General features: G+C 39.6%; 1 protein-coding gene across 9 annotated transcripts in view; it reads left to right on the forward strand.

Moving 5' to 3' along the window:
• Positions 1 to 17332, forward strand: part of Kiaa0825 (KIAA0825 ortholog) — a 485775-nt gene that overhangs the window by 25335 nt on the left and 443108 nt on the right. The window contains exons 2-3 of one of the 9 annotated variants that reach the window (XM_029561731.1): positions 591 to 775; positions 1208 to 1473. The exons of 7 other annotated variants lie outside the window; for them this stretch is intronic. The gene's annotated coding sequence lies outside the window, so the exon portion shown is untranslated. The remainder of the gene's footprint in view (positions 1 to 590; positions 776 to 1207; positions 1474 to 17332) is intronic. One more of the 9 variants, XM_029561732.1, reaches the window with a different exon arrangement.

Here is a 17332-nt window from a genome sequence, read left to right on the forward strand (position 1 = left end):
CATGGATGCAAAGGCAGATGGGGAGGGAAGAAGCCCCAAGATTTCCCAGGGAGTGGATTGAGTAGCTGGGTTGTACTGGATGCAAAGGATCGGGGAGAGTAAAGGCAGGCCTCGGAGCCCCAGAAAGAGGCTCTCAGCCCCAGAAAGAGTCTGGCGGGTGGTGCATGCCCAGGGAAGCAGAGAGAGGTGAGGGCGGGGCCAGGACCAGAAGCGGTGCTCCTGGAGCCCAAGAAAGGGACTGAGTTGGTCTGGGTGAGAAGGATCAGGAAGCAGTATGGTTCCCCAGGTGTCTGGGGCCTCAAGACTAGGAATGGTGCAGGGCCCAAACTAGGAGTATAGAACGGCGGGAGGGATGGAAGGGTGAATGTGGCTTAGGGAGTCCCGGTGCGGAGAGCTCTCAGATATCTATTTTTAATATCTCTCAGAGAAGTGGAGAAGATATGGCTTTAATAAACTCTAGGGGGCAACAGGTAACTAAACAGGAAAAGGTAATTGGATTGAATGGCATTGCCTGTTTTCCATGGTACAACAGTAACCTTCCTGACAGGCCAAGGATATTCTAAATAGAGACACTTTTCCCCTTTCTTTAGTTATCATACTATTGAAGGAATGCTACTCAATGAAGTAGAACTTCTCCATGAGTCTTATGCTGGGAGGAGGAAAAGTCTGGAGGCTGATGCGAGCCAGAGGAGGAACTTTTCTCCAGGAGAAAGATTTCACACAACTCTACTTGTCAGACTACCTTTCAGGAGAGACTAGAGCCAAGACATTGATGGTCAGTGATGAATGGGATCCATGCCTTGGCAGGACTGCTTAGCTATGTATATCTCTTGCCATCTATTTAAACCCAAACCTCTCATCATAACCCCAAAGATGGACTGGGGCAGGGGTTACTGGATTGCTTTGTTCCTCCTCCCAGTGTGACCACAGTGAGCATCCTCCTCTGCTTTGCACCACTCCTTGTCTCTTTAATTGACCTTTTGACAATGAGTAGCTGAGCCTAGCTTATTAGGTTGTTTGTGCCCAGGCTCTGAGCCTACCATCTTCAGTATGCCTTACTCTCTTTGAGCTGAAGTACTTTAGGTATGATCAGTATGTAGAAAATAATGGACTGTTTTAAATATATGTTGTCTAGGTGACACTGTTATGCATGAGCCTATAAATTCTGGACTTTTCGTTAATTGACATTTTGGTATCCCATGCCTAGGATGTCTTTACGTGTCACTCACATCTGGTTCATGGCTCAAGCCTGAAGGCTATAATGTCATGATGGAGAAGATAACTCAAGTTTTGAATGTGTCCCATCCTCTACCCTGTCAGTGATGAAGCTTTGTGCAATTATTTATAAAAACTGGAAAAGACTGCTGGAGAGACTAAAGGAGAGGCCATTCTACTAATAACTCATAGGAAATAACTCTTTCCCTACTTGGGATTAGACCAGCTCATTCTTAGATTCTTCTGAAATAAAAGTAGGTAAGAAATGTTTTTCTTCATATTTTGAGTAATGTGTACTCTGCCTACTGTTTCTCCCAGGCTTCTATAATTTTATTCCTGTGGCCTCTCAGAGAATACAGCTCGTACTTTTCTTGGGAAGTTAGCGTGCCAGCCAGCTGTCAGCCTTATGATATACCTGATCTCCAATGTCAGGGGAAGCACAATTCAATTTTCAACCAAGTTTCTGCATGACAGTGCAGCCAGGCTTCCAGCATCTCTCTTATTGTCACTCTCTTTGAAACTCCCCTTTCTACACAAACAGTCTACTTTTATTTCTAAATCCTTTGTGTGAGGTGAAACCACCACTAACTGACTTTGTCTTTAGTTAAAAATCAATGCATTGAATGAAATAATCTGTATTTCTGTTACCCTTTCTCATTTCTAGAAAATAAAATACACTTCTTATTTAACTTGTGACTTGTCTAAACATGTTGAAAGCACTGACTATAAGGCATAGCACTCAGGCTGTGAAAGAACTGACAAGTTCAGTCAAAAGGGAAAAGAGGAATAATTCATAAAAGGCACTGCAGATAATGATGCCAGCCAGTTATTTTAAAATGCAGCCATCTCACCTTCTAATGAATTAGATTTGTCAACAGCAATTGTTTTATGCACTACTTCTAATAAAAGTGGCACACTAGGAATTGCAGTGCTTTGAGGTTTGCTTCTTCAAAGCTTTAGAATATCTTCAATTCCAAAATATTTTTAAAATAATAGATGTTAGGAGGTATGTTTAAATAATATTAAGGTTGTGACACAAACGCCAAATGACAAAATTCAGGCGTTTCAAAGCAGCAGCTGACATGCCATCACTATTTCAGGGAGTAACTGTTCTTTAAATTAGGAGGATAACAGACTGATTTGGGGTTTTTTTGTGTCAGTTAAACTTTAAATTCTCTAGTTGTTTTGGTTGGTGTCACAACCTTATTGTCAAGTTTTCAGGTAGGTTTCTACATTTCCTTCAGTTTGGGGTCATTAAAAAATTCATATTATAAATCTAAGATGTATAAATAGGTCATACTGAAGTAAAATTCTTCCCTGGAGTTAAGAGACAGCTAATTCCTTCCACGTTAAGGAGAAAAAGTTAGCTTGGGCATTTTCAGAAAATTTTGTTTTTCAGATATATTTTATTCAGAAAAACATGAAACAACAAGATGCGGTTTTGGTTTAATTGTTCTTAATCTGTTCTTCTTGTACTCGTACTCCAAATGATTTGATACTGGTGATTTTTGCCTCTAATAATATTGTTAAAACAAGAAACAGCAGGTGACCAAGGGAGAGAGAAAGGTCTAGTTCAACAGAGATAGATGCTGAGGCATATTTCAGGTTGAAATTTTAATCTTTATTACTGATTCTAACATCTATATAATATCACTCTCATCACTATAATTCTGATGGTAATATATTTTTTCTACACTCCAGGCCTTAACAGGAAGAGGTAATTATACTCCATTGTGCAGTCATTTCTTTTAGGGTATGAACCTGCTAAGTTGGCCAGACTCCAAGAGATGGCCCCACACCAAAGAACATTTGGGGAATATAAATTAAACCCGATAGGCCTTTAAAGGAAGAGAAAAAAAGAGGACATAAAGTGGAGGGGGAAGGTGCTCTGAATATAATCAAAATATATTGAATGAAATTCCCAAAGAACCAATAATAATGTATTTTTAATGTTCACAGTTACCTGTGAAAGATTGGGTTAAATTTTCCAACTCACTTAAACTATGGTGTTACTCAAAAACAAAAATTTTAAATCATCATTATTGTTCAAATTAATTGTACTTGTAATATCTATTTCATAAAAAATGAAAATTTTAAAGCAAATATGGATATTTTTAAATTTAGAGGGAGCTTTGCAAATTAATGAATTCTAACACATTATGTACCTGTATTATAAAAATAGTCTTCTGACTCAGAAATGAAGTACGGTCCTTAAGTATCTTGGACCTAGCCAGCTTCAGGTAAATTCATTCAGGACAGTTTCAGATTTATATATATTTAATAAAGCTACATAGTGGGTCTAACTTCAGTGTTTAATGTCCTTCAGTGTACGATGATGTTCTAGTTACTGCTTGGATAAGAGTGAAGCATTGTGTTTATTGTTTCTGTTGGATCAGTCGATTCTGTAAATGGCTTTCTAATGGGACATGATATATGCTTTTAATATTTTTCAATAATACCAAGAGATGACATTTATTGAATTCTTTCTACATGCCACAGAGTCTTCAATGTACCATCTGTGAATTAACTTGAATGATCTTGATAGCACTCTTTTAGTGATTTCACTGCTTTACAGTTGTAGAGGTATATAAAGAGAAGATTACACAGCTAATAAGTCATAGAGCTGGAACTCCAACAGAGGAATCTAATCTAGGTTTGAGGTCTAAACCCTGACTATTAGAAATATGATGCCACATAGCAGTGTTCCCATCACTTGGGAATTTACTAGAAATGCAAAACCTCAAACCTACTGGACATCTGCATTTTTAACAAGTAATGATTGATACATTGAAATCTGACAAGTGGCTTTAAGTCAGTATGCTGCCTTTATAGAGAGACTTAAGTATCTTTTAAAATAATTTTCTACTTTTAGGTATGATACTTAAATTCCACATTTATGCTAATTTGGAAACTGTTGTCATAATTCAAGGTCAATAGTATGGGATCTAATAGCTAAACCTAAGCAGGGATGAAACTGCTCCAAAATTTCTTGAAAGCAGTTGTATAAAGAGCCAAATAAGATAATCTCAGAACATGAACAGCATGCCTTTCTTCCTATAGAGAGAGCTAAACTGTTTCAACATCTCAAAATTCCTTTATATTACATTGCAGCAGTGGAGTATAGATTCTGGAAATAAGAGTCCTCTTTGACTCTCACTTCCTATTTCTAGCTGTGAGGTCTCAGTAAGGTTTTATGATTCCATTTCTCAGCTTCCTTGTCTGGAAAATGAGGTTTAAGCCATACTTCACAGGATTGTAAGGATTAATAAGTGAGTGCATGTAAGGATTCAGTTACCTCATCTGAGATTAACTAGGATTTTCTTAGCTATGCCCCCCGACCCCTGTGTGTGTGGGGGGGGGTTATGTTTTTGTGTGGGCATATGTCCCTGTGCATGCAAGTGTACTTGCATGTGTGTGCATGTGGAGGTCAGAGGTCGACATCCAGTGTCTTCCTTGATTGCTGTCCACCTAAGGTTATTTGTTTGTTTTGATACAGGGTCTCCTATAGCCCCAGCTGGCCTAGAACTTGTTATGTAGACCAGGCTGGCCTCAATCTCACAGAGATTTCCTGTCTCTGATTCCAGAGTGCTGGGATTAAAAGTGTGTGCCACCAGGCTCCACCTAAGTTTTTGAGACAATGCCTCTCAGTAAACCTGGAGCTCATTGATTCAGCTAAGTTAGCTAGCCAATGAATTTCGGAAATTCACCTGCCTCTCCCCATCCTCCTAATCGTACTTCATCCCCCTCTACCTCTCACCCTTCATTCTTTACCCCCCTCCTCCTGTACTGGAGTTATAGATACATACCGTGCTGGGCATTTTATGTGGGTGCTGGCTGAACTCGAGTTCTTGTGCATGTGTGGTAGGCACTTTATGGATTGAGCTATCTCCATATCCAGGCCCCAGCCAGCCTCCCCTCCTTGTTTTTGACACAGGGTCTTAAAATGTACCTTGGGCTCAAATTTGTGATCTGCATGGTTCCATCTCTGGTGCTGTATGTGTACCACCACAACTCGCTGCTTCCTATCTGTGAATAGATTCACACTTCATACCTCTTGGTTTTCTCTCTGTGATAAGTTAACAAATTCTTTTTTTTTTTCTTAAACAGAGCTCAGCACATAAGGAAAGTTAAAGTTCAAACCACAAACTTCAGCCTTTGTCTTACGAAGACCTCTTCTTATGGCACTTTCTGCCCCGTGAATTCTTCAAATACAACTTGATTGCATGATATTTAACCAGTTCAGTTTAAAATAAAAATGAAATGTGTTAATGTTATATTGTAGTTTTAAATCCAATTGCTTCTGAGCCCTGTTTGGTGACACAGCCCTGTAATCTCAGCTCCTAGGGAGGCTAAGGTAGGAGGATCACAAGATCAAGGTCAGCCAGGATAACAGAGCGAAACTCTTGTATCAAAATTACAAAACAAAAGCATAATGTGCTTCTACATTGAGTAAAGATAATGTGATGAGAGAGTCCATTTGGCCAACTTCTTGTTGTGAATAATACAGAAATATTAAGGGATAAAGTTCATTTGTTTAAAGGCTAGATATTCTGTATAAGCATAATTTAGAAGTCATCATGGTAATCCTCAGGGAGTAATGGTTTGGCACGCAAACACTCACCTAATGGCTTTTCACAAATACATCTGATGTAGGAAGTGAGACTTCATATTCTTGGGAAGTAACACTTTGAAGTTTCTTGGTAAAAGTCATTGAAATAAAAATGTTGGGTGAAAAGAATACCCTGGGAAACTTCTATGTTGCCAATTTGGGTACCTAAGCTGAGAGAATTGGACTTACCACATCTGGGATGGCCCAGGTACTTAGATTTTTAGCAAGTGTCTCCAATCATTCAGCTTTAACTGACTTTGAACTATACTTTCTGAAAATATTGTAACAGAGGCATGTTATAAAAACAGGCTTTTATTGACAGTCTCTTTGGCAACATTCACCTCTTTCATAATTGTTTTTTTCTGGCCTCCCATCCTACTTTGTTTATATTCCATGGCTTTTTTCATACCCCATTAGTGAGCCCAAGCTACATTTTTAGTTTTTTGCTCTTTTCTTTTTATGCCTTTTCTCAGAGAACCTCTTTTCTGAATTAATCATTCATATTTTTATAGATAATTATACACAATGATCCCATAGGAATTTTTTAATCTAAAAATTTTGAACCAAAGGCTAGGTGCTGATATCTGTAGACAGCATTTATGATAAAGGAAAAGGAATAAAAAAGAGTAAAATAGAAATAAGAAAGTGAGGACTGGAGAACTGCTCAGTGGTTAAGAGCACTTGCTTCTCCTGCAGAGAACCTGAGTTCAAATTCCATTGCTCACATTCTATCTCTCAGTTCCAGGGGATCTGACACCCTCTTCTGGTCTCCATAGACACTGCATACATATAGTGCACTTACATACATGAAGCAGCACACTCATATACATAAAATAAAAAATGTATATATTTTTAATTAAGAAAGAATCAGGGTAGGCACTTAAGTTATGTTTGTAAATTTTAAGATACTTACAAATATACATACATTAAATAGCTGTTTGTTTTTGTTCTTTAACTTGTGACTGCTATCTAAAAAGTTTGAACAATGCTGTCTATATGTTAGTCTTCTAAAACTGTAGTATGACATCAAGGAATTGTGGTTAATTTTGATTATTAACTTGATGGGATTAAGAAATGCCCTGAGGCTCAGGGATCATTGCAGAAGAGGGGGTGGAAAGAGCCAGATAGCTGGGCGGTTTCTCATATGAACTCACAGCACAGATTAAAATATATGAAAATGGGGATGGGACTTACAGTTTGATGATATAGTCATTGCCTAGCATGTCCAAAGTCCTGAGTTTGATCATGAGTAACACACACACACACACACACACAAAAAAAAAAAAAGAAAAGAAAATTTTGTCAAGAATCATGTTTATGTTTTTATTTTATTTAACTGATATAAGCATTTTTCTTTTTTAAAATTATTTATTTTTATTTTATGTGTATGAGTGTTATACCTGCATGTATGTAAGTGCACCCATGTCATGAAATGCTTGAAGAGGGTCTTAGATCCCTTGGAAGTGGAGTTACCAATGGTTGTTAGCAACCATGTCGGTGCTGGGATTTGAACCTGGGTCTTCTACAAGAGCAACCAGTGTTTTTAATCACTGAGACATCTCTTCAGCCTACATACCCCTTTTTATGTTACAGAGCAAAGGTAGCTTTATTAAAGTAAAAGAATATCTTGTATCTTTTGTTTTGGTATTGGTTTTTTGAGACAGGGTCTTGACTTATAGCTCTGACTGGCTTTAAATTTACCATCATCCAGCCTCAACCTCCTGAGTACTGAGACTCTAGGCATGTGTTACTCTATCTAGAAAATAAGAATTCTTTTTGTTTGTTTTGTCTTTTTGAGACAATGTCTCCTGTGTAGTACTGGCTGGCCTGGAACACCCTATGTAGACCAAGCTGGCCATTAACTCAAAGTGATCCATCTGCCTTTGCCTCCTGAGTGCTAGGATCAAAGGCTTATTTCACTATACCTGACAAGAATGTTATTTTTATAAATTCTTTTTTAAAATTCATTTATTTTAGGGGCTGGCAAGATGGCTTAGTGGTTAAGAGTACTTACTGTTCTTCTGGAGGGTCCAAGTTTGATTCCCAACACACACATGGCAGCTAACAGCTGTCCATAACTCCAGTTTCAGGGGATCCAAAACCCTCTTCTGACCTCTGTGAGCATTATGGGCATGTGGCACACTTACATACATGCAGGCAAAATATTCATACACATGCAATAAAAATAATAAAATAGTTTTTTAAATTTATTTTAATTTTATGTCTATGAGTGTTTTCCTGCATTTATGTAAGTGCCCTCATGTAGTGCAATGCCTATAGAGGTCAGAAGAAGGTGTTGGATCTTCTGGAACTGGAGTTATGTCTAGTTAGTGGATATGTGGGTATTGTGAACTGAGCCCAGGTTCTGTACTCTTAACCACTAAGCTATCTCTCCAGCCCCTTAAACCCATTCTGAATATAATTATTGCATAAGTCAATAAGTTTAGCTAAATCATATAATTGATCCTATTAATATGTACATTTCAAAATTATGACATGTTGATTAATATAGAAGAGAATTTTAGTATCTTGTCAAAAATTTACTCTATTTTTCAAATAAAACTTTTCTTGGACAATGACTTTAAAGTCAAGCCAGTTCTAATGCAACGGTGTGTGTGTGTGTGTGTGTGTGTGTGTGTGTGTGTGTGTGTGTGTGTATGTGTGTGTTTTGTTGGTTTTGTTTTGCAGTACTGGGTATTGAACTTAGGGCCTTGTGTGTTCAAGAGGCAAGCACCTTAGCTCTAACTTATATCCTGGCCCTCTAAAATGATTTTTAAAAGTCACTTCATATTTCATTCTTAGAACCTGTTTATCAGCTATAAAATTTTAATATTATAGTTTAGATGTTAGGTGTTACATTTCAAAATTATAATCAAGAATATATTATTCACCTTTAGACTTCACTTAGTAATTAAAGAATCTAATTTAAATAGTTTTTCCCCCTACACTCAATCTCTACATGTTATCTCCTGTATGTTCATTTTGGTCCCTCTGCTTTGGTATGTAATTTATCTTCTTGTGGATAAATGCTGCATGCTTTCATCACAATTACAGTCATTGGTCTGATAATCCTGTGAGTCAATCTACATAAAACAAGAAGCTCATATCAAACTCCTGGCAGGTTTAGTTAAAATTAAAATGCATGCTCAATGTAGAGATTGTCAAGTGTGGAAATAATATTTGTCCAGCTGGACAGCTTTCTTTTGTAGTTGCTAAATGAAAGCTGAGATTCTGTCTGCTCCTTGAAAGCTTCTGTGTCATGAAGGTAATTTGGACTGTTTGTGGTTTGACAGGGATTATTAAAATCAGATGAAGTGAAGGGAAGCAAATGTGAGAAAGCAAAATTGACATTGACACTCGCTGTTATTTGCAGCTTGGATCATGATGACTATGCTGATATGATAGACTCTCTTTAGAGATATCTTAAGCAGCAAATAAAGTCAAACCAAGTTTAGTGAAGGATTTTTAGATTTAGTACAAAGAAATTAAATATCTACTTTCACTAACTGCTTTTTTAAATAGACTTTCAAGTTGTTTTATATGAATTTTTTAACCATTAGTGACTTGCCCTATTGAACTATAGAATTAAAAGTGTGCTGTCAAGGCTGTATGACAAAATATTAAATACTAAAGAAATAGATCACATCATTAAAATCATAGAACTTTAAAACCAGACAAGTTCTTAAAGTTATTTTTTTTTTCTATTTCCCTTATTTATGGATGGAAACCAGAAAGAGTTGTTAGGGATTACATTTAAATCTTATATTGATAGCATACATGTTAAATCCTGATTTTTTTTCACCACAGGTATATCTTCTTTTTTTAAAAAAAATTAATGATTTAAATTATTTTTTAAAAGCTGTTCAAAAATGATTTAATTCACAATTGCAGATAGCTTTTTTCCGCTTAAATAAAATATGCAAATTCTCTCCATACTCAGGCCTCTTGGGGTAAGTCTATAGCGCAGCTATCGCGCCTGGACTCCCTAAGCCACATTCACCCTTCCATGCCTCCCGCCCTTCTATACTCCTAGTTTGGGCCCTGCGCCATTCCTAGTCTTGGGGCCCCAGATACCTGGGGAACCAATACTGCTTCCTGATCCTTCTCACCCAAACCAACTCAGTCCCTTTCTTGGGCTCCAGGAGCACCGCTTCTGGTCCTGGTCCCGCCCTCACCTCCCTCTGTTTCCCTGGTCCTGGAACCCCCGCCAGCCTCTTTCTGGGGCTGACAGCCTCTTTCTGGAGCTCCGAGGCTTACCTTTACTCTCCCTGATCCTTTGCATCCAAAACAAAAATAGAGTTGTATTGTACATTGTAGAAAACTTTCAGAGTAGTGAAATAAGACAAAGTTTCTGGAATGAGAATTCAAGTGCCAGTGTGCAAGGCAAACACCAATCAGGCATCCTACATTTCAATTCATTTTTGTTCTAACACTGACTGCTAAGATTTGTGCATGTCCCATGAAGACTGCACTCATTTCAAATGCTATTTGCAGGAACTTTCTCCAGATTGCCCACACTTTAGCACAGCCAACTACAAAAGAAACACCTACTATAATGTTCCCTCAGGTTGAATAATTCGTTAGAATGACTTGGAATTTCAGAAAGCACTGGGAAGTCACAGAAGTCACCTAGGAGACACATTTCTGGGTATGTCTATGAGAACAGTTCTAGAGAGGCTTAACTGAGTAAGGAGGACCCACCCTGAATATTCTGGCATCATCCATAGGCTATGGTACCAGACTGAATAAAAACAAAGGAGACAGCAAGCCAAGCACCAGCATTCATCATGGCTTCCTGACTGCAGAAATCATGTTGTCAGCTGTCTCATGCTCTAGGCCCCAAATCTTCCCAGCCACAATGAACTGTAAGCCCTGCAAATCATGAGCCAAAGTAAACTTTTCCTTCCCTAAGTTGTTTTTGTCAGGTAATTTATGACAGCAATGAGAAGAGTAACTAATAGAGCTCTGTACTTATCAAAAAGGATACAACATAGAAATGCCAAATAAAGAGATGGCTAGGACCAAGTAAGCATGAGGATTGGGGCAGTTTCCATGTGCCTTCTGGGCATGCTACCCTCTCAGTACATGGATGTGCTTGACAGTCTGACAGCTCTTTGTCATTCATTGTGTAGGCATGATTGACTGACTGATTGATTGATTGATTGATTGATTGATTGATTGATTGATTTTAGCGCCTGGAGTCAGTTTGAAACGTCTTTCTCTTCCTTGGAGATTGAATCACATGGGGAAGAGGGGGAACTGAAAGTTCCAACCCACTACTTTGGTGATTTGTTTCTCTGCTGCATAGTTCCAATCCTTAGTCTGCTAGGGGTCCACCAAGAACTACCTCATTAACAGAAACTCAGGCATGAATAACAAAAGACACTTCTGTGACTCAGGAGATTCCAACAGTTTTTGTGCTCTGTGCCAGAAAAGCAAAAGGAGAGCAAAAATCAAATAAGTATTTGTTATACCAAGATTTATTTATCTGTGATGCCAAATAGGAAGTCTTCCTATCATTTTCTGAATGAAATATCTCGATTTTGAGACACTAAAATTAGAGAGAGGGAGAAAAAAAATTTGAGACTATTTAATAACCATTAAGACAGAGTAAGTGTTGTGCCCAGTTCATGAGACCCCAAAGACCACCAAGGAGCTGACCCATGCAAACACAAGGGTTTTTTATTGTTACAAGCTTAAGCTTGGGCTCACTCTGTCACCAACCCAGCAGATCTCTGATATGAGACCCCTTGCTTTGGGAGACAGGTTTTTATAGGTTTATTTCAGCAAGTTCAGCAAGTAGGGGATTAGGGGATCTCCAGCCCGGCAAGCATCTGATTGGTTGCAGCCCAGTGCCAAACCATAAACTGCTGGCTTCAGGAAATCTGAAAACACATCTGGACTTTTAGTATTTTCCTGTCCCTGGTTAGTTGACCGTTGGCGGGGGAGTTGTTCTCTATCCATTCCAAGTATACTTTTTTTGTGTGTGTGGTTTCTCCTGGAACAGGGCTCAGGGCTGGGTCAGTCCCATGGAGGTTTTATCCAAAATGGAGTCACTCAGGTCTCTCATTCCCCCCTCTGACTAATACCTTGTGGACCCAATCTTGGGCACTCCCTCACCTCATGTTCTTTATCCCCCAGGTTCTGGAGGGACTGATAGTGGGTTTGAATTACCATTAGCTGTATAGCTCCCAGCCGCTCTTTTATAAAAGCTACTAATTTATTTAAAATGCAAGGTCCAAAAGTCAAGAGCATAATCAGAATGAGGAGGGGTCCAAGTAAGGTTGAAATCAAAGTGGTCAACCAAGGGGAGCTGTTGAACCAGCATTCAAACCATCCTTGTTTAGCCCTATATTCGTTCTCTCTTCAAGCCAGACTTTCTCTAACCTTGGCCAGGGATTCTTTGATGATCCCAGAGTGATCTACATAAAAACAACACTCTTCCTGAAGGGCAGCACAGAGGCCTCCCTCCTGCAAGAACAATAGGTCTAGACCTCTCCTATTCTGCAGAACCATTTCTGCCAAGGAGGTTAGGGATAATGGGATGTTACTTAGCCCTCTGTCCGGGGTCTGCTTTAAAACTCCTTCAGTTGCATGTGGTGTGGTGATGGTCAAGTTCTGGAGGCATTCCAAACATGATCTCAAAGGGGGTTAATCCTATCTGGTAAGGGGAGTTACGCACTCGATAGAGTGCAAACGAAAGGAGAGTCACCCAGTCACTGCCAGTCTCTAAGATCAATTTAGTTAAGGTCTCTTTGCATAGCTGGGCCTTTTTAGCAGAGGCCCGATAGCCCAGGCTTCCCAACGTCTGCAACAGGAGTTCTGTGTCGTCCATGCAAATCTCTTGGCTGTCTGCTGCCACAAGTAGGTCATCCACATACTTCAAGAGACTCCTTTCCCCGACACTATGTCTCAGATGCCTCCACCGGTCCTCTGGATCCACAGTGGCAGCCAGCAGGATATCTGTGGAAAGCCATACCTGGGGAGTATGTCTTCCAACAGTTTCTTTGCCACCATTTGAGCTGTTTTTGTTTTTTTTTTTTAGTTCTGCCTCCTTTCTGCCCTTATCTGTTTTTCCTCTGCACTATCCCTATTGTACTTTCTCGGACACAGTTATTAAATCCCTTAAGCCCTTTTTACCCAGTCTCTCTACTCTTTGGCTACTCTTTGGACCTTTTTTATATCCAGAGCCGAATGGTTAACAAAAGCCACTGCCGCTATATTATCTTTGGCCTCTGGGTCTAATGGAGTGTACCTGTGGAAGGCATCTGTTATTCACTCTAAGGACGCAGCTGGGCTTTCATTTAGTTCCTGATATCATATACCTTTGCCAAATTAGTTGGCCTACGAGCAGCCACTTTAAGACCTGCCAACAGAGCCTGGTGGTAAACCAGAAGCCTCCCCTTACCTTCTGCAGTATTATAATCCCAATCAGGCTGGGTCAGTGGATAGGCAGCATCAATTAGTGTCAGGTCAGTAGTAGGAACACCAGTATTGCCAGGAATTAACTTCCTGGCTTCTGTTTGGATACGTTCCCTTTCCTGTGTGGTAAATAGGACCTGTAATAATTGATGACAATCATCCCAAGTGGGTTGGTGTGTGAATAAGACAGTTTCTAATAAATTAATAAGCTCCTTAGGATTTTCAGAAAAGGGAGCATTCTGGGTTCTCCAGTTGTAAAGGTCACTAGTGGCGAATGGCTAATAGTAATGGGGCTGGTTGCCAGCCTCATCCACGGGGCTGGCAACTCTGAGGGGTACAACACTAGAGTCTGGACCCTCTGGTGTTGCAGCCCTTCTTCTCCTAGTCCCCTGAGCCGGTCCCCCCCTGTGCCTGTTTAGAATCTGGTACCAGGGGAGCCGGTTCTGGAGGGGGTACCTCCTGTGGAGGAGGTGGATAAGAGGGGGAGGAAATTAGATCTTCTTCTGTGCTGCCCTGTAAGACAGGGTACAGTGACCGTACTGATGGTTTGGTTTCAGGCTTAGGTGCTGTCTGGGTTGTTCTGCAGCTGTCAGCACCTCAGTTTTCTGTAAAGAAAGAAAAGACTTGACCCAAGGAGGGGGGTTATTAACTAAATCTCCCCAGACCACTATGTATGATATTTGATCCAAGTGTCCCACACGTGGTTGAAGAATAATTTTCTCAACCATGTTAATGACAGCAGGATCTAACGTCCCCTCCAAGGGCCATCCCACATTGAAAGTGGGCCATTCAGACCTGCAGAAAGTAGTTAGTTTATCCTTCCTGACAATAACAGAGAGGTTATGGGCTCGAGTCTTAACCTCTCCAAAATGTGCAAGAACCAGGTCTAGAGGTGTAGAGGGAGTCTGTCCCATTTGACCGACTCAGTCACAGAGAAATAGACAACCAAAGACAAAACAGAGAGCCAGAAAGACACACAGAAGGCCAAGTACAAGGCCAAGTAGCAAATCCCCCCCATGCGGAAGAAAAACAGAAAGTAGGACAGTAGTGAATTGGTGTGCCGCAGGAGTGACCCGCCCTGTCCTTTCACATAAATCAACAGAGTCTGGGGCCCTCCGTCGCCTCTGCTGGGGTCTGGAACATCTTCCAGACCTCTTAGGTCACCATTATCCAGTGTGTCCGCTCCAGCCGCTCCTGACCACACTGCTCACAAGTTTGCCTCGAGGCTTGGAACAAAAGTTAGGACAGACACAGACAGGCACAACTAGAAACAGACACTTACCAGCCTGCCAGAAACCCTCTGGTTCTGGGGTCCTGGGGGTCTTGGGGATCCTGGGACGAGGCCCCAAGATCACCAAGGAACCGACCGATGCAAACACAAGGGTTTTTTTATTGTTACGAGCTTAAGCTTGGGCCCACCCTGTCACCGACTCAGCGGATATCAGATATGAGACCCCTTGCTTTGGGAGACAGGTTTTTATAGGTTTATTTCAGCAAGTTCAGCAAGTAGGGGACTAGGGGGTCTCCAGCCCGGCAAGCATCTGATTGGTTGCAGCCCAGTGCCAAACCGTAGACTGCTGGCTTCAGGAAATCTGAAAACACATCTGGGCTTTTAGTACTTTCCTGTCCCTGGTTAATTGACTGTTGGTGGGGGAGTTGTTCTCTATCCATTCCAAGTATACTTTTTTTGTGTGTGTGGTTTCTCCTGGAACAGGGCTCAGGGCTGGGTCAGTCCCATGGAGGTTTTATCCAAGATGGAGTCACTCAGGTCTCTCATAAGCAAATCTTTTCTATTATAAAGGGACAGATAGTAAATATTTTGGAATTTGTGGACCACGTGGCTTTGTGGCATATTTTTTTGTTTTGTTTTGCTTTACTTTGTGTTTTATTTTTTAAGCAAGACATTAGCAAATGTTGAAAAACAGTTTTGGCTGGATCACATGAAAACAGACTGCATAGATTTTTGACACCTGATTTAAAATACAAGGGCAAAGGACAGAGACATTACGTAGGTGATGAGCCTGTAATATAGAAAGAGAAGCCACCTTAAGGAAAACATTTGGATTGTTTTAGACATGTAAAATTATCTTGTGCAATTATTTTGTGCAATTGCTTGGAAATATGTGTTGGGATTTTGGAGGAGGGACTAGAGAGACAATGACTTTGAACTGTCAGCACAGTGATGATAGTTAAAATAAGTTACCAAGTGAAAACATATAGGATAAAAAGAGAACTGTGAGCTCCAGTATGAAGTAAGTAAGAAGAGAAGAAAGTTCTAAAGCAGGGGAAAAAATAAATTTAGACACTATAGACTGAGAACCAATAGAAAGATGTTTTTGTGAAGTCTGTATAGAAAATGCAGTGAGCAAAAATGAAACAAATATTTCAGAAATTAAAACACATATGCATCCAAGAGCCCCAATAAATTTGTCTGACAGATGCTCAGTAAAATATTTTAAATGATGTGTATATGGAGGGAGTGCTATCTTTTCTTTCCATTTTAATGATTTTACATTCATGGCTACCTATAGCAAAAGGCAGATTAATAACAAAAGAAATTCATATTGTATAAAATAAGTTTTACATGTTATAGGAAACTTCAGAAACAACTATCAGGAGAAATGGGAAAGTGTGTATTTTTATGTACTATGCAGATAGCCATACAGATAAATTTGTATGATTTCAGGACAAATGAATATCATCCATTGGAAATAAACTATGTGAACCTAGCAAGTCCTATGCACCAGATTCTTCTTGATGTCTGTGACTTCAGAAATTAGCGTTTCCCGTTCCTCCTGCTAGCTGGTGGCCAACTCTGGAATCAAAGTTTCATGAACTACTTTAGAGAAAGATTAGAGAATTCCTTTATGACCTGCTTTAGGGGAGGAGGGCAGGAAGAGGTTCTTTCTGAGAGACATTTGAACTTAATTGTTTTCTTAAGGACTAAGGGTACATTTTGTAGTAGTATGCCCTAAATTTCATCATAGGTCTGAAGAATATCCATGTGTAATGGCAGAAATGAGAGAGGAGGAAATCAAGAGATTTATTTAAAGAAAAACACTGTTGTCAATCAAAAAGAAAAGAAAAAAATGTCAGCAGTCAGCGGACAGAAACAGGGCTACTCCGAGGGCCTCCGCCAACAAGACCCATTCTCTTGGGAGGCTAGAATTAAATAGATTGGTTTGTCCCCAGTGATTTTTCTGTCCCTGCCTTCATCCCAAGCTTTGGAATTCATTTATTGTGCATCTGATGGTCTGTCCCTGAAGCAGTTAGTGATAAGGCTGTGTCCTTAAACATGGCTATGGACCCCCGTTCAGTGTATCACAATAAAAAATAGGTCAGGTACCAGGAGCCTGTGAACCAATGGTGTTACAGACAAAAAGAATTAGAGCACATGGTATCTAGGAAGACTGTCAGGAATGGTGACAATTTCAAGAAAGGAGCTATCAGTATCATATAGACTCAGTATGATAGGAACTGAAAAATATCTTGTCAGTTTCATTGTAAGAGCAGAGGAAGAAACCAAATGAGTATGAGTTTAGATGTGGTAAAAACACAGAGTTGGGAAATACAGACTGCCATTGAAAAAACGGCATATGAAATGAAGGGGATCCCAAAGAGGATTTTGCTGATTTCTAAAAATAAGAACCTTGAACTTGTTTATAATCAGTTCAAAGGGATATTTAATGAAACAAAATTACTGTTAATTCATGAATCAAATCCCTGGAAATCATAAGAGATTACTAAAATGAGTATTTTTTTTTCTTTAAGTTAACATTGAGCTTACTAATAATACTACCAATGTTTTAATATGACCATTCTAAATGGCTAGCTAATTAATGTTATTAATATTTGAAGAGAAATTTTTAAATCTTTAGAACATACTTTAAGAACCTAAATCCTTTAGAAGCAGCCATTTTGATACAAACTCTGTCCCAAGTTCAAATTCTTATTATTTTAACTTTTTTTTTTTTTTTTTTTTGTTTTTTTAGAGACAGGCTCTCCCTGTAGCACCAGCTGTCCTGGATTCACTATGGAGACTAGGCTGGCCTCAAACTCGTAGAGATCCGCCTGCCTCTGCTTCCC

Source organism: Nannospalax galili, unplaced genomic scaffold (assembly GCF_000622305.1).
Source record: "Nannospalax galili isolate Female #2095 unplaced genomic scaffold, S.galili_v1.0 scaffold173, whole genome shotgun sequence".
Classification (NCBI taxonomy): Eukaryota; Metazoa; Chordata; class Mammalia; order Rodentia; family Spalacidae; genus Nannospalax; species Nannospalax galili.